General features: G+C 41.3%; 1 long non-coding RNA gene across 1 annotated transcript in view; it reads left to right on the forward strand.

Annotated features, from left to right (window-relative positions):
- LOC146595068 (uncharacterized) overlaps window positions 1-18,107 on the forward strand; it is a 558,681-nt gene that overhangs the window by 79,071 nt on the left and 461,503 nt on the right. Inside the window, exon 3 of the long non-coding RNA XR_014896018.1 lies at window positions 11,693-11,771. This is a non-coding gene — a long non-coding RNA (uncharacterized LOC146595068). The remainder of the gene's footprint in view (window positions 1-11,692; window positions 11,772-18,107) is intronic.

Below are 18,107 nucleotides of genomic sequence, written 5' to 3' on the forward strand. Positions count from 1 at the left end.
TAGCCTGACAGGAAACTTCTGCCTCTATGTGTAAACTGGTCATTACAGTTTTAAAATATGTATCTTTGAGGGATTTAATTGGAGAGGTACAGTACTAGAGGCCAAAGCAACATTTGATTTGAGTGGATGGTCAGGGCAGAGAGTACAAGCAAAGCAGTAGTGGGAAGGGATAAGGAGGAAAGGATGTGGAGATGTTAATTCAGTGCAGCATCCCATGAGCACCATAARGAGATTTATAGGAGCATTTTTGAAAGGGAGAAGTGGGTATAATGAATGGAGTAAGGCCACAAAAATTGGTGAAATAACACCTTTATGTCATAGGCTATCAGTAAYTTCCTCTTGCTATGTTTGGAACGTTTCCCAGTAGCAGTAAGGGAGATCGGATCGTGACCAACTGGTCGCCTTTGAGTTACTGATTTAGGAAAGTAGCAAAAGATTTGGACCACAGTGTGTAAATCATCCCAAATCTCAGAATTTACTCTGTTCTGCTCTCCCTTCATTTAGCTAGAGGTATGTGAGCTTTCTAGAAACAATTAGCCAGTAACTTTTAGGTTGTAAGGTGCCTTGATAAAAATTTTTGAAAATACAGAAGGAAGAGACAATTTGGAAAATCAAATGAGTGGATGGAGGCATTTGTATCTTTGGTAACACTGCTACTCCAGCAGCAACCAGGTGTAGCTGGAGCCCCGTCATTTTGGGTGCATTCTGAACAAATGCAGACCAAGCGTGGAAGGAGGAACAGAAGTGTGCAAATTGGTGCAAGTTTCCCAGAGCCKCCTCCCTCGACCTGGCCTTCCCTCCTGGATACATGCAGCAGGATATTAGCTGAAGCCTCTGAAAGYTTGCAGTGATTCAGATCTAAATGATGTGATTCAATCCATCTTGATTGAAGACTACATACAGGGTAACATGAGTGCATCCATCTTAGATACTATACTGTTAAGTCAATCACTGTTAAAAACAAGCGGCTTTCAGGTAGGCTCATTAAACTAYGTTCTTGCTTAGTTTTGTAGATTGCCTGTTGTGCTTCTCGTCTGGGCGGAAAACTCTGCATAGAATCTTGTTTTCAATTTATTTATTCTTATAGATTATTAGACTGTATGGAAGTGTAGTTCTTTTTCTTTTTTAAACAAACAAGCAAGCAAAAATATTTATCATAAAGCAAAAGACTCTCCCTTGAGGAATTTTATATTCTGTCTCAACCAGATAGGAACTACAAAGATCAAAAGCAAGAAGCCCTGGAGATATTTGGATAGTAAAGGCTTTCTGAAGGAAAAACAGGAGGTTTTGATGGAGGAAGAGGATGGCTTTTTAGCTTCAAGAAGACTTTGCAGGGTATTGGTGCAACGTCTCAGATGGGTGAAGGCAAAGGTGATGCCTAACACACTTGCTGCTGCGTGTAAAGACAACCGCTAATTTTGCAGAGCGATTGCCTTAGTTTTCAGTATTTCCCAGCGATAAGTCTCCAGAGAAATAGTCTGTTTTGTTATGCTTTCGTAGTAACAGTTTTTGACTCACTATATGAAGTCCATTAAATTATGCACAAGATGTGCATTTTGCCCAGTTTGAACTGTCCACACTAATGGAAGCAGTGATGCTAGATGAACAGTATCGTGTGACTAACGTGCACACAGTACACTGTCAGTATGAAAGTGCAGTAAACCTAACTACATAAGAGCGTAATGAAAAAGGGTGGGTAGTGTGTATGCAGGGGGGGAACTGCAGTGTGATGAGAAACAAACAACTGTCGGCCAGTCTTAGACAAGTAAACAATTAATACGAACAGCCGAGTCCTAATTTGTTTGATTAATGGATGCACAACTATCAGAGTGTAATGTAGATAGAGATAAGCTTTGTCTGGCTCAAACTATGGTATGGTGCCAAGAAATGAAACCTCAATATCTCCTCAAAATACCCTGAGATCAAGCAGGAGAGAGGGTCTGACTGAGCCTGGGAGACCTCAGTRCTCAGACACTTATTTATGTCATACAAAACAGGACTTTTTTTTTTTTTCCCTTCCAGGCTTGGTGGGATTTTTCTGGCTCAGCCCATATGGTGAATAGCAGCCTTGCATTTATGAGCGCCACAACAAAGAAGGAGGATTCCCGTGCTCAGGAGCGTATTGGATAGSAAGGCTACGCTGGGAAGCCCAGTATGCTGTTAAACAGCTGCCTGGATCCCTATTTGCAGGAGAATCAGGAGATTAAGAATGAACGGGTTTGCCTTTTCCTCTGGATGGGTTGTGTTTCAGGGTTGCCAGAGAGACAGCTTGACATGTGCTGTGCAGTGTGACAGGGCCCGTCGCTGGGCTCTGTTGTGCAGTTGTGCAGGGCTCAGGGCTGAGTGGTTATCTTGGCACTTTTCCTTGCACACGTGACCTGTGAGGTTCCTGCTTGAGACCAGTCACGTTTCTTGTGCAGGGCCACTCAGCAAACTAAAAAGGCACAGCTGGGAACTCTTAACACTTGTGCGAGCCCAAGTGCCCTCTTTCAGTTCTGTTTCTGCAAGGATTTTATGTGGAGGGAAAGATCAGAAGACCGAGTCATGGTTTACGCTGCTTCCTGGTACCTCCCTGGGCTGCCCTTTTCAGAGCACCCCCAGGGTTAGGCTGTTCTCGAAAGCAGGTTTTGATTCCGTATCAGTCTGGGGATCTCAGAAACTTGCTGCTGCCGAAGTGACTCAGGAGCTTTATTATGTGTACTGACAGAGACAGGAGTGTTGTCTTAGTCAATGTATGGATACTATCTGATTGTATAAAATACTGCTGCTAATCCTATACAGTAAAACCATAGTTCATTTGCCAGTAGTGTTCTAAACTTGGTTTCAAATTTGGTTTCAAACAAAAAGTTGTTCTTTTTTGGCTTTTTTGGTGACTTTAATATATTTTAATATRTATTTATAACACTTCATCTGAAGCCACTCAGATTAGAAGAATTTTCACTGGTAAATGAAACTTGAAATTCTCATATGTAGCAGGACTCTGGAAGCTAAAGCTTTAGAGGTTCTGGCTGTCATAATTGCCCTAACACTGTGGGCCTGTCTGGGAATATCCATGTGTGTGTGCGTGTGTATCTATATCCATGTGTGTGTGCGTGCGTATCTATATCCATGTGTTTACTTTCACTCCATCTCCCCTTCTGTTCTTTTTAATATTATCAATATTGACATTTGCACTTTGTTGTTAGGAAAGACTTGACTGAATATTTTAATAAGCAGAATCCCTAAAAGTAGCAACTATATGCACAGTAAAGTGGTCTTGGTTCCTGATATTAAGAGCAGCTCCTATTTTCCCAATATCTTTGGACTCTGAAAAGCAGAATTCCAAGGGGAGATTGCAAAGGTCATGGAAACAGTTAAATCACAGTTTAAGACAGCTGTCGTGCTCTCGTTACTCTGTTTTTCTAGCCTTGCATTTGCGCTTATTTTTTCAGTTGCTTCACTTTAGAGTCCCTGGCATAAGTAATAAGTGGTATAGTAATATTCCTGCTCTAAAAACAGTAGCGGCAAATAACCTGTGTGAGCCCAATTGTGTAGTAGTAGAGACTACCAGATTCAGACGATGGGAAGTTCATGCAGCTCCATCTTTTATGACAGCAGTTCATATTTCTATGCACTCAGAAATCAGATTTCTCTATGTAATCAWTGAAATAGTTAATAGAATAATAATAAAAAAAAAACATATGTGACACTTTTGTCTGAGGACTGCATTTAGTTTTCCCTGTACAGGCAGGTGCAAAACYGAGAAGGAGAGAGTTAAAGAATTTACATGTGAGATGAGATCCTTTTTGGATCTGAAAACCAGACACACTTTTTCTYCTCCTTTGGGAGTTCTGCAATTGAAGTAAAGAAAGAAAGAGTGAAGCACTCTGAAGACCAACAGTGGGTTTTCCATAAAACATCGGTGGACAGACCTGGGTTTGAATATATTCTGAACAACTCGTTTTATTGACAGGCTGTCGTAACACGAAAGGGGAAAATAGAGGACCGTTAATAACAGCAGCAAGTCTAAATAAATTGCTGCTAGGCTGTAGGTCAATACCAGCCATTTGATGCTTGCAAGTAGGTTCTTGAAAGGACGGAGAAGGGCAATGAGATGTGTGTGACTTGGCAAAGCTGTGGGAGCAGGGAGATCGTGGACTTGTGGAGTTCATACTAGTCATTTATTTGTTGGTTTGTAGCCCTAGGAAGTATGTTGGATGTTCTGTGTACACCTGCGAGAACAAGGTCCCTGCTACAAGGAGGTCGTATGTCAGTGAACAGCGTATACAACAAACAGGATGCTCAGTTGAAGGTAACTGCATATGGATGAGTAGTTGGGGAGAAAAGGACCGGAGCAGTGGGTAGCAGTGTGGCCACCACGTTAACGAAGGGAGGTAGAAAAGTAATGCATTTCTTTTAGCAAAAACATGTAGCGATTATGAAAGAAATAGGTTCCTTAGGTTTGGTTAACTTCCCGTGTGCCTCAGAAGAACCGAGCCTTCTGAAAGAATTCAGGTAAAAAGTGGTGAGTCTGCAGGTGCCCTCAGAGTTGGCTGTCCTGGCAGAATGGCCACCTACTCGTTACAGACGATGCAGAAAGACAAGGCTGGCATCATTAGTTGCATCATGTAGGAGCTGTGTGAGAAGTGGAAATCCATGAAGTTTGGCAGAAGTTCAAAGCAGTGAACAGTTGCGTTTCTTTCAGCAGCGTTGCTGATATGCCTGGAGAACACAAAGAGCAATTCTGCAGTCAGTGTCCTGTGGCTCTGGTAATCAAGGAATGGCAAAAAAGAGAACTGAAAAGTCCTGTTCRTCTCCCCCTTAAAAGGGGACATTTCCCTTTTTATGATGATAGAAATCAGCTGGCTTGCAAGGGGMGGAGGTATGGAAGAGAAGAGATCAGAGGGCTTGGAGCTGGGAGAACGAGACAGCACTGAGCAGTGGAGGGTTCTTGGGGCTGAGAACAATGCTTCAGTGCTTTCCACCTCCYGAACACTGCGGAGATATTAACCAAGTAATCAGCATAAATGAGCTGTGAAAATGATCAGTGACTTGTTGAAAGCCCAAACACAATGAAATCAGGTTCAGGTTTATCACCTAACGCTCTCAGTCTCATGGTCTAGACAGTAGAGAGAGAGAGAGACTGAGATTTCAAAAAGCTGCTGAGTCTCTGCAACAATCCAAGATGACCTTTGCGTTGCCCACAGGTGTGTTGCTGGACGATCCCTGTATAGATTTAAAGGCAGCAAGAACCATCTACTCGGACACCTCGCAAGATAAGACAGTTTTACCTAGCGATTCCTCTAAGTCTTGTTACTTGTGATTGAACCAAAATATGCCTTTCAGAAGAAAAAGTTTGGTTTTAGAATTCCAAAACATAAATAATTTGCCACGTGACTTTAAAATTTGTTCTAATAATTGGGTAGCTTTCTTCTCATTCTCTCCTTCTAAGTAAAGATAATGCAAATGAGAAATCTTTAAAGGCTGAAGTAATCATCACATTCTGCATGAATATACAGTTAGGTTTTGCTGCATTTCTGATGACTGTCTTTTAAGRTCAGATACACAGATATATAGAAATACAGAAATACTACTTTCTTGAACTTTTTCCAAAGCTCACTCATACAATCCAGAAGCATTCTGGGTTCTCCTAACGTTTTTTGAATTATTTCTCGGTTGTTGCGCTGTGGCTTATGCAGCAAATAACAGGTGTGTGTGTGTGTGTGTGTTTTCAATTCTGGGATTTGCTCTTGGAGAAAAATAATTAACATGGGCAAGAGTTTGATTGCATTAATTCGCAAAAAGAAACACCCAAACGATAAATCCATAGTGGGAGAACTGCCCATATGTTACAGATTGGCTTAACATGGATGAGGCATTAAATAAACTAAGTCTGAAAAATAAAAACCTTATCAGCTTTATTAGCGTTGAACTCTGTGGCTTCCACTGGGGCTGACACACTTAATTAAAGATGCTCTGGTCTAATTAGGTTGCACATCAAAAATACAAATACAAGTTGTTTTTTTTTAAAGACCTATCTGTGCTACAATTCCCAATGATGTGAATATTTATTTTATTTAGGTAATTTCTACCTAGAGAAAAGCACTGTTACATTATAAAATACAAAAATTCAGGGACTGTGGTATTTAGACTTTTTGTGTAGAATGAGGGCTCAGATCTTTAACATCTGTATGTCTGAAGATGACTGTGGGTTAAGAAAGAAGACTTTATTTTGAATTTTAAATCATTATGTGACACTATCTGATTGGCTTAATTCTATTGGTGACTAGCTCATGAAGAAATCCATTGCCTTCATTTGTTTTACTAGCTATGGGATTGATTCTCCTGTGGGTCCAGTCCAACCTCTATTGAGGTCAATGGRAAGACCACCATTGATTTAGTAAGAAGATGCTTCAGAGGCAGGGGGATCGCTGCGTGTCAGAACAGACCAGTGTGCATCCTTCTAGGGTCCTCTGTACTCTATGCTTTAAAAACTGAATTCTCTTCCTGCTAACAAATAGGACAAATCCACTGTACCTTGTTGCGCGTGTACTGTATGTACCAAAATTTTCTCATTAGGCATTGCTGAGCGTGGGATTCAACCTCTGGAGTTCCTGTAAACATTTCCTCCTTTCAAATTGATATAGGAGTGTCAGAACCTTGTCAGCCCTTTACTGTCAGGTTTTGTAGTAGTTTTTGCAGTTTTGTGTTTGTTTTTAATCTGTAATCTTGCTTTACATAAATTGCTGGCATTTCTGGCATTAATGGCTTTGTATGCTCTTATGTCTAGGACAGCAGGTCTCAACTTAACCTCAATATACCAGCAGTAAGCTTCAGTCCTGATGGTGGCATTTGGGCAATTCTAAGTCACTGTGCACTAAATTCTTCTTCTTCCGGGGCTTATCAAACTAGATAATTATAGCTTGGACAAATATGTTTTGGCTGGGGACAGGTATAAAATGAGAGMGTTTCTAAGCCTTTTCTTTAGGGGAAAATATCAGCACATACATAACTTTTTAGAATTCGTCACTGATTGCTGGAGCGATGTTTTGGTGGCTCACATTAAGTGGCACTCAGGGGCAGAGGGGGGCTGCGATCACTGGCACGAGGCCTGCAGCTCTCATGGATTTCATTCAACTTGCAAAACCTGAACCCGTGCATTGGAAAATGGACCCCTGAAATTAMATGATTGGCCACAGTTTAAAGTCTGGCTTCCTTTGCAACTGTGAACACGCTGGTGTTTCCTAAATATTATTGTTGTATCTGTTTGTGGAGTTACTTTGCTTTTGTACATTCTATGTAAATTTTAAATTTCTTAGCGAGCGTCTGTCTGGAAAATACACAGCCTATGTGCCTTCTGCAGCTTGGTCTTTATGGTTAGGTATTGAATTAGGATTTTGGAATTGTTTAAAACCCTTCCTTGGAGAAAGGAGGAGACAGACGCCTCTGATTTATTATGAGTGACTTAGTGCTAAGTGGAGTGCAGCTCCAATGGCAGGCTGCCTTGAGCTGTTCTGGCTTTGTTCCCTGCTTTGCTCGTGGAGTGTGTGTATTTGTGTGTGTACGTACGTGCACGTTCAAATCTCACCCCAGAGCTGAAGGAAGGAACGCAGTCTCCTTGCTCAATCCGAGATCTATCTAGAGATAGCAAAATACTGTAAGTGAATGTGACGTCCCAGTGGTTGAATAATTCTTTTCAATTATTTCTACTGAACAAATCTCCAGTAATGACACAACTCCACAAGCTGGCCTGAAGTTGTGCGCACCATAGTCAAGAGCAATCCCGGGATCCAAATCCTCCATTATCTGCTTGAGTAAGGACATAAATACAATTACCACAGGCACTTGAAGGCAGTAGTTGAACAGAGGAGAGACGCATCGCTACAAGGACAGCTCTTGTTGAGACACCGTTTAGCTACTTCTACTTCTGGCCTAGATGTATTGACTCTGACAAAGCAAAGTGYAACTGTCTGGGTAGGTCCTGGGATTTGCCAGGCTGATAGATACTGCTGCAGCTAAGACCCTCATTGTTTATAAACCAGATTACTAATTTCTTTCTCATGCTGAGTAGCGTTGAATGTCACACATCTATAATCTGTAATGTGAATTACTACTTTGCTCACAGTTTACTGGATTTCTTCAGGCTCTTGAGGAAGGAAAGGTTTGATGCATAAATTGTGAGCCATGGCAGAAAATGTGGCTGTGTGTGTTTTACTGTTAGGATCAGCCACCTCAGAATAGAGTGGCAGCTTTATCAGTGAATATCCAGCAATTCTTACAGATGAAGTTAGACRTTTAGGAATAGATGCACCTCTTTCTCCTTTCTGAACATACATTTTGTTATGACACCTTACGGAGCTCATTTTAAACTCTGCTTCAGGGCAAAAATATTTATGGCACACTTTAAATAAAACATATTATGTGTTTTGTACAAACATATGTATCATTGTCCCCCTAGCTGGAGCTGATATAATTTCTGACACCAAGTGCTGTGCTTCATGCAAAATTCATGACCTGTCATTGCATAAGAATGAATGTGTTCCTTTAAAATACAGGCCTTTCAGCCATGATAACCACTTAGTTTTCAGTTTCAGGAACTAAAATACTTCCTTGCTGTGACTGTTTGAGTGAAATGCCGTGTGAGTGACTGGCAGCCTCAGAGTTTAGGTGGCAGGAGGCTGATGGTGCTTTCCTCCTGCAGATGATCTTCCAGTCTAAGTCAATGGGATTTCTGGGTCTATATTCAACATAAATCTTCTGGTGGACAGTCCATGAATACTTGTGTCTCCTAGAGAGATAAACAGTTCCCTTCTTTAAAGCTTTCAATACTGACTTTTAAGTTTCTAACCCTTATTTATTAAGAGAGAGGAAAAAAAAGCGGATTCCATTGGGAGCTTGAAAACAACCTATAAAGACCATATTTCAACAATTCTGTCAATTTTCTGCCACGTGTGCATGTTAACATTTATTAAATCATAGTCTAGTAGTGCTTAGGTGTTAGAGGCATAGATTAAACCTGCGTAGTGTGTAGCGCTGTACAAACATAGTGTAAAAGTGGTCCCCAACCTTGTAGATAAGCAAAATGAACAAATACGGGGACATAGAGATAGTGAGAAAGCAAGAAATGATGAAGAGAGCACAAGAGCACTAATGTCTATGCTGTGTGTCTGATACGGACCTAAAATCGGGATTTGGGGCAGCTAGCCTCCTGATCTGTCGAGCGGGGTCCACAGGAAGACGCCGAGGCGTGTGCCTTGGCTGCGAGGTGATAGCGGGACCTGCGTGGACAGGGAAGTTACTAGCTCTCATCTGGGACAGTGTGTGTGAATGCTCCTGCTCTGCTCTGTGGGCAGTTTAAAAAAAGTTATTACACCCTATGCAGTGACCTCAGTGGGAGCTGGTGCTGCTAGTTCTTGTCTCTTAGGGAGCTAATGAGCAGCAGCTGCGAAGGCGACCTCTCGGCATGAGCGGTTCCTTAGCAGCTCCACCTCTCTGCTGGGGAGAAAATGATGAGAAGCTCCYGTAGAGGTGGATTCTGGTCTCAGTTAGGAAAAATACTTTAACTCCCGTTTTCTGTCTTGCTGAGTCCAGGAAGTTATTTTTATAGCAYCACTCTGAGGGTGTTTTGTGTGACAGAAGGTGTGCAGATGCCTTGGAGGTGCAAGGCTTGCTGGAGTGGTACTGGTAGAAGAGATGGTCTCCTCTGCCTGCAGCCGCACTGTTGGGAGTGAGCCTTAGAGCAAATGGCCATGTCCAAGTTTCCTCTTGGATGTAGCTGTTTGGCTTAACCTAGATGAGAGCGTAGAAGTGAACTAGGATGTCTGCAGTGGGGATATCAGTCAAAGACTTGAGGAGCTCTGCTACACGATTTCCCACCTTGAGAGGAGGCACAGCGACTGAGGTGAGGTCTGGCTGTCGTGGTAAAAACTAGTGCCAGTTTTTCGACTGGTTTCTGGTAGCTCATACGAGGCGCAGTAATCCGACAGCTCTTGTCTCCTGAAACCAGGCCGGGATGTTGAGGAAACAAGGGCACGGCCTGCTGAGTCCTTGCAGTTGCACAGGCTGAAGAAGGGAGTCTCTTGTATTAGTAGTAACCTCATTGCAGCTCTGACACACCTGGCTCTGTCTCCCTACTATTAAATCCATTAATACAACAAATGGTATTTTATAGTAAATACGTGTCACTTTTATGATTTTAACTAGTCTTTTGATTTGTTTCCTATTTTATGTTGTTTAGACAGACTGATTTAGACAGTTAAAATTCCACTTGCAGCATGATACATTGTGGCTGCCTGACAGACAATAACATTGATATACAGGGCTAGATGAATCTCTAATTAGATTTTGGCAGCACTGTCACAGTCAGGGAAACTTTCCCTAAGTACTCCATTGAAATGATATTTTATGCAACCTCATGTAACGAAGGTCATCTTCTAATTAAGCAGGTCCCCTCAAAAGGATGTTAAACTTAATGTCCTTTCTTCGGTGGCCTTTGCCCTTGCAGTATCTGCCTTCTCAAATATACTTTTTGGATGACTTAGGTTGTATATTAAAAAAGTACGTAAAGCAAATAAAAATAGGTAGAGAGTAATAACTGAAGCTTGCACTGAATTTTATAGTATATGTAAAATTAGTTATAAGMTTGCAGACAACTGTCATTTGATAAATCATTGTTATTTATGTAATCAAAAGGAAATGTAGTTTAGAACCAGAGAATATTGGCATAATAATACCAATTTTCTGTAAATTTCAGCTTTTATGAACACTTTATAGTAACTACCGAATAAAAGAGACTATTAAACAAATGGAAAACCTATTTCCAATAATATCTACCTAAAATACTCTGGGTCAGTTTCAGAGCTGGAGAGAGGCCTGGGAGAGGCCTCTGGAGACTAGCACAAGGTAAATGTGAAATAATAAGTACATACAGCTGTGCTACAGGTAATGGCAGTACAACAAGACTGCCCAGGGCAGGTGTGAGCACAAGATCTAGAGTGCTAACCGGGGACTAGCTAACAGGCCTGCTGGCATACAAGGTAAAGAAAAGCTTTCCTTGCGGACGCCTACAAAGAAATTTATGATTCCTGTATCCCAGCTTTTAATGAATAAGGATCTGTTTATTCCTAAGAACATATTAAGAAATTACAGTGGAAGTTGCGTGGATTGTTCTACATCAAGGTAAAACAATAGTTGAGGAGAGTGGTATTTTTGGGAAGAACTTTCCCAAATGCCAGAGCTTTCTCTCCTTGCCCTCTGCTCCCCCACCATGTTCCTCTAGAGATGACTCTTCTGTTTAGCAAAGTGAAAGCTGCTGGAGAGCCAGTGAGGTCCACAAATTTGCCACTGAATTCCAGAAGCGCAGATTTGGGCCCACTCTATCAGACCTTGTATGCATGTCCGTATAGAGATTGTTCTGTGGGGTTGTCTACGTGAGGAAGTTGGTGTGGTAACTCTGTGCGTGAAGGCACAGCATATCACACAAATATCCTGCATGGCCAGGCTTGGTGCCTTCTGAAGCAAGAAGATAATATACATGAAAACGAGAGTGGGAAGTTACTGTCTCTATTTTGTTTTCTATTAATTCCAAAATGGTAACATGTGGCATCTGCTCCACTCCCAGGCCAACGAGCCATTTTGTACAAAACCGTCCTGCACGTTTACTTTTGAGGAGTTAGAGTACAATAAACTGAAAACCATATGAATTTCCTTACAGAAAGAAGCTCTGAGGACCTTGCGAAGTGCTGTGATCAGCTGTATTCACATAATAATCTCCCCAGAACTGCAAGAAAAAGGTAACTTCTTCATTTCATTTTCTTTTTCTTTTTTCTTTTTTCCCCCTRTTTGCACATTTACTTGGAGGCATTGTAATTCAATTGCCAGAACTACTACTACTACTACTACTTCTTTTTTTTTTTTTTTTGAATGCGTTCTTGGCTTTGTACCAAGTGTTCAGTGTAGCAAGTATTCAGTGAGATCTCAGCAATTTGGAATAGAGAAGGTAAGTTTACTTAACTCTGCTCTGTAATGAGATTTGTGAGGAGAACTTGGTTAAGATCAGTTTATAATACCTAAACAAATAGAAGTTTTCCCTGAATGATCTTAAACGGAGTATACTCTGCAACTGCTAGCTCCTTAGTGCTGTCATGGTGAGCCCTGTGAGGGAAAGATACACCCCTCAGTGCAGTTTCAAGTAACCATTTCTGGGATGTTTGTCTAGTGTTCTGCCTACCCTTCTATGTCCCCTCCATGACTCTAAATTTACTTGCTTAGGCATTTAAGTCCTCTTTTAGGAGGGCAAGAGCTTAGTTTTCCTTAACAACTCTAGTTTGCCTTAAACAGTAGATTTGATATCCTCTCCACTAATGAAAAAGATAGGAGGCTGTTAGCAATAATACTATTTATATTGTGCTAATATGCTTTAATCCACTCTCTGCGCAGTGCTGATGGCTTAAAATAATGACTAGGCAATAAATTTTTATCAGGACAGGTGTACAAATAGTACCAAGTAGAGTGCTGCTCAGGGTCAGACTATGAAAAGAATGGTGCCCCAGATTATAGTGCAAGATGAAACTGTTTCATATGCTATTAAGATCTGATGGCACATGTTTTTAGCTTTAGCTACCAAGATTTATGTGCTGTCATTAACAAGGTCCACGTGTATCTTCTGAAGACAGCAGTTGCTCTGATTTGATTTATTAAAAAAATAAAGGGGGGGGGAGAGTGGGTGAGCGAGGGGACTCTTAAGYGGTCCTTTCTATTCTTGAAGATGATCCATTGGTCTTCCAGACAAACCTGCTGCATTCCCATGGTGCCCCAGGTGTGTAGTCAGGGACAGAAGCCTTTATGCTCTCTGTAAGTGAGTCTTACCACAGCAATAGTCATCTCAGGTTCTGTTTTCAGAGTTACTCGTGCTTAAATGGGTTGAATCTCTCTGGCAGCCATTGACTTGAGTGGAAACCAAGGTTGCACTCAGCAGAATCCTGGCCTTATGTTTGTTGTAGTCCTCTGCCACTTCCAAAACCGCCACTAGAATCCTGAAATTCTTACCGTGCCTGTACCAGATGTKAGTAATGGCAAGAGAATTAATTAATCCTAACCTCACTACAGGACAGCACATCCTACTTGTGCCAATTGGCCATGACAGCCCTACTGTTTTATGTTGAGTTCCTTGACAAATAGAAAGTTTCCAGCAATGCAGACATTTTTCATAAATGCTTTTTCACTAGGATATTATAAGCCAGGGATGATTTCATTTTTTGCTGTTTCTGTTTTGAGCTCTCCATTTTGGCTTTTTTTTTTTTCTTTTTTGCTACAAAAAGTTGGTTTTTCAGTCTTTTCCTCACATTTTAAAAGATCTACACTTATCTAGCTCCAGTATTCACAGTACAACATCTAGTTTGCAACGCATCACACTAAGATGTTTTTYAATAAATGGAGTATATTGAGCAGAAGGTGGAGAATGCTTAAGTTTAAATCATATACAAAAAGTAATAAGTTAAAAACATGATTTAAGATACAAGCAAGAGGAGGGACAAATCCGTTCAACCTCAGTGGTTGATCACATGTTTGAATGAGTAAGCAGGCTTAATGAAATTTTTGTGTCTGAATAATACTATGTTAGTGTTTACTGAGTTTGTGCTATATGAACGTGCAGGAATCTGGCAGCATTTGCTCAGCAAATACGCATTTCAAGTTCTGTAGTCAAATAGGAGCTATTGCAATCTCAATAATGATAGCTTTCAGTAAGATATAATCAAAACATCTTACGCTTTTGCTGAAGATAGCAGGGCCATTGTAAAGTTATATGGGAGTCTCGATACCTGTACTGCATATGCTTTTTTCTCAGGACACTAGGACTGTGGCATAAAATATACAGTACTTCAGAATATTAAAAAACTTATTAACTGTCAGATGCAGAACTTGCCTACACTGTGTGCTAGTACAGATTTGTGCCATTTGATTTGTGGAAGCAATTAAAGATGGCAGTCAAATTGTTTCATTGTGTTCTTGGTTATAGTGCCAGATGTAGTCCGACCAAGAGAAAAGATGTCRGAGCTTGGCAAAATAGGTAGTTTACTCCTTTGGAAGCTGTAGTGTTTGTATGTCCTTCCAGATAGCTTTTTGTTTGTTCTGTTATCSTTGTACAATAATGAGAATCACATGATCTGTGTTTGATTTGGTTATAATGTTTTCTTTCTTCTGGTTAAACTGTAGAGATAAGTGACTGTTCAGTCCAAGGTCTTGGATTTTAAGTGAACAGCTAGCTGTTCCTTCATTCATCCCTTCGCACCCATGTGACAACCACGAGCGTGAAAAAGGAAGGTAACAAGGTTCTTTGTCAGCAAATAGTGGTGCACTTTAAATCATAGCTTTGCTGGGATACTTGACTGTTATAAAGTACCTTCTACTCAATTCAAAGCACTTTACAAATGCTACTTTTCTGAGCCCCTTAGCATCGTTGTGCACCCAGGAAATACATGCTTGTTGCCAGCTGGAATACAGAAGAACAGAATGTGGAAATGGTTTTCCAGAGGTCACCTGTTAACTTTAGGGCACAAGAGGATATAGAAGTCCAGTCTCTGCAGTTTAATTACAAAATCTATTGCATTACCTGTTTGCAGGTTTTGATGCTTACTCTTTGTTTAGGARTTAAACAAATGTTCAATAGGGCATTTTCGCTGAAAGCTCTGAACCTCTAAGTAGCTTTATCRTTTCTCCTGTTGTCTTAGTCTTCTGGATTAGGAAGCCCCAGTTTCATCTGCAGCCTTAGAGAAGCTGAGGCCCAGGCATTATACAAACCAGCCACTGCTCAGAGCAAACGTCAGACGGAAGCGTGGCCGCCAGGGYGAACGACTGGCATGCAGTGCGCCCTCACTGTGCTTCCCCTGCGTCCGTCATCCTGGCCCAGGGAGTGGAGGGGATGCGGAGGAGAGAGGCTACCCCCGAGGCTGCACAGGTGTCTGACTGGGGTGCCTCTGGCTRTATCTGTAGTAGTAAATAAAAAAGCTGGAGGACTGCTCCTTGGCTAGGAGGATCTGTTTATGAGGAAAGAAAGGGAAAGAACTTGTTAGCATGTGGCTGGACACCATATCCAGTGAAAACTTTTGCAGCAGGGTGCATTTTAGCTGCATCATGTCACCAGTCATGGCTCTATTTGGAGTAACAAGAGATTTAACAGCAATGAAACCGAGCAACATCTACCACAGCCTCTGGGAAGTGTAGTTTGTTCATTTATGGATCTCTGTTGACTGTAAGAACATAGCCAGCAAAATTCACGGACTAGGTGCCCTGTTGAGGAGAGAGGCTTTTCCGTGGGGCAGTGGAGGACAACTGTGTTAAGCTTCTATTCTACTCAAACCTCTGCAGGAGCCTTTCTCCCTCCCCGCCCCCCCCCAGGAACTAGTGAGATTATGAATACCCCTCCTTTCCTACCTGTTCACAGCGTATGGATTTGCAGCCTTGGAGATTTACTTTGAGTCCTACCTAGGACAAGGCTAAGTCCTGAATCTGCAGAAGAAAAGGTGATGCTGCCATCGCTATCCTGTCAGATCAGACCAACAGTGAGGCAATCTCTAGGGTATCCCTATATAGCAGGCAGCTGGTGTGAACATGAGCAGGTACCAGGATATTGCCATTAACACCAGAAACTGGGATAAGGCCTCACTCCTCAGGTTTGTTGTGTCTCGCTTACCTTCAAGTGAGGGCCTGACTGGAAGCATCGGTGGTGGCTGTAAACAGCTCTACATGAGGGAACTTGAGATGAGACGACACAGCCAGGAACATAGGAGATGCTTGAAATGATTGTACTGACCTTACTAATCCTCCTTTCCCATCGCAGACTGGGGATTTTTTGTTTCCGAAGACAAATTACGGGAAATTGGTATGACGAGAAGGAGCAGGCATGGTRCTTGGCTGCGTTTCCTCCATGGAGAACTGACTCAGAGTGGGTCTGAGGGTGAAGAGAGGAGAAACCTGAGGGCCTAAGTTCATGGTTGGCAAGYGTTGCTGCTGTGGTGGTCAGTGGGCTTTTTCCACACGTGTACGTGAGGGCAGCAAGGATCCCAGAGCTTGTTTGTGTCTGCTGTGCGCAGCACAGCACGTTGGCCTAGATTTTATTGCTGTGACCTGAACTCGTCTTTGCACCACAAGGGAAATACTTGCAGTGCTTTACAGATCTCAGAGACAGTCTCGTTTTCTCAGCAAAAACTAATATATCAAGCTAATTTACTGCTGTGGTGTGTTGCAAAGCCTATATAATATTGAGTAAACATTGTTGGCTTATACATTAACTGTAACTAAAACCCTGTGCAAACTTTATTCTGGCTTCAGAATTTTCCTTGAAGGGGTGACTAAGAAGAGAAGGGAAGGTAGTGGGATATATATATATACATATATATGCGCGCGCGCACACACACACACACACACACACACACATATATATTTTGGTCTGCCAAGGAAACCTTACTCTTAAACTTGACAGATCTGTTAATTTTAGGTCAAGTGGCAGGAATGGTTTGGAGCTTTCTATGCAAATCATTCAGTTGACTCCTTTTTATTGCCAAGATGTCTTAGCAGTGTTTAATGTCGTTTCTTTTTCCTACCTTGTGTGTGAATATAACTGAAGAGRGGAAGAAAATGAGACTCTAGATATTTGTCTGCTTTGGAAACTTGGTAGAGCTGCTGTGCCTTTGTATGGCAAAGGGCTATAATGTTTTGGGTGCTCTTCTACAAAAGGAAACCAGATACTTATTTAATTCTTTGAATTTATGTAGGATTGCTTATCTGAGGACTGTAACATGCTTTACCTCCGGTAATTAATTAGAAAATAAACACTCGTGTAAGCAAGATGCTTTAAAAAGGAGGCAGGATGTCACCAGTGTATTGTTGTATTAGGTAAAGAGAAACACCGCTGTTTGTTAGTGTGTCTATTAAAACCATAGAAATTCAATTAAAAAACCTGYGGTCATTTGTTAACGTTTTCACCAATCCTGTTTTATAGATGAGCAGAGTAAGGCTGTAGGAGGTTGAGTAGTGAGCCCGGTATCATGCAACCAGGCAAATAAAGCAGTAAGGCACTGATGAGTGAAAACAGCAGTGGAATAAGTGCRTGTGGCAACCTCATAAATCCAGTCCATCAGAAGAGGGGGCAGAAACACCGTTACTTGGGAATTTTAAGAGTAGACTGGTTGTTCTTTTAGAAAATATCCTCTCGGGAACCTGTCCTAGAAAGATATGGAAAAGAGTATTTTTCTGTGTGCAATTCCTGTGAAGCATTTTTTTTTTAAATTGTGTACACTTCTATTATTTACGATAACGATATGTTCTAGTTTCAATGGAATTTTTCCATTTTCTCATATGATGATGTCCCAGAGTCCTGGGAACATGAAATACCCTTAATCAAAAATGTAAGAGCTTTATGTGTATTCAGGACATACTGCTCTATTGAGTAAAATTCATTCTGGCTTTACTATGAAAAAACTATCTAGTGGATGAATGAGTGTTAACCTTATCTTTGGTAAAATTGGTAAATATTGAGTGGTAGGAATGAATAGAAAAAACAYGAGCTACTATTTTGCTCAAAGTGAATATTAGTATCACTTGTTCTGTGTTTTATGGTAAACTAAACAAAGTTTTAAAATTACTGTTAAAAGCCAGTAAATTAATGGAAAAATTCTTTCCCATAGTAAACAGCCAAATATCACTGCTAAGGTAGAGTCTGTCAGTAGTGACATCAGCATTTAGTCTTGAAATRCAAACCCTTGCGTCTTCTGCATGACCGGGGCAGCCCCCAAATAGTCACTGAAAAGCATCTGATTCTTTCGTTTAGAGAATCTAAACACGTTCTGTCACCCTYGATTTCTGCTGCATGGGGCCAGATTTTGGGGAAAGAGCACTTGCAGGCTTCTATCTTTCGATCCACATTCCTTTCCTTCGTAGGATTTTTACTACTTTTAAGCCCTGTTTTGAAAGTGTCACAGTCTGTACGATCTGAGCTGTGATGCTTTTTGAGTTCACTAGGAAACACAAGATCATTTCTCATTGTTTCCTTTCCACTAGGAGGAAATAAAAAAGCAGCCTCTGGACTGTTTACTCTTTGTTCTTCAAAGAAAGTCAATTGAATTACATTT

The sequence above is a fragment of the Rhea americana genome, unplaced genomic scaffold (assembly GCF_003343005.1).
Source record: "Rhea americana isolate MKP2758 unplaced genomic scaffold, rheAme1 scaffold_24, whole genome shotgun sequence".
NCBI lineage: Eukaryota > Metazoa > Chordata > Aves > Rheiformes > Rheidae > Rhea > Rhea americana.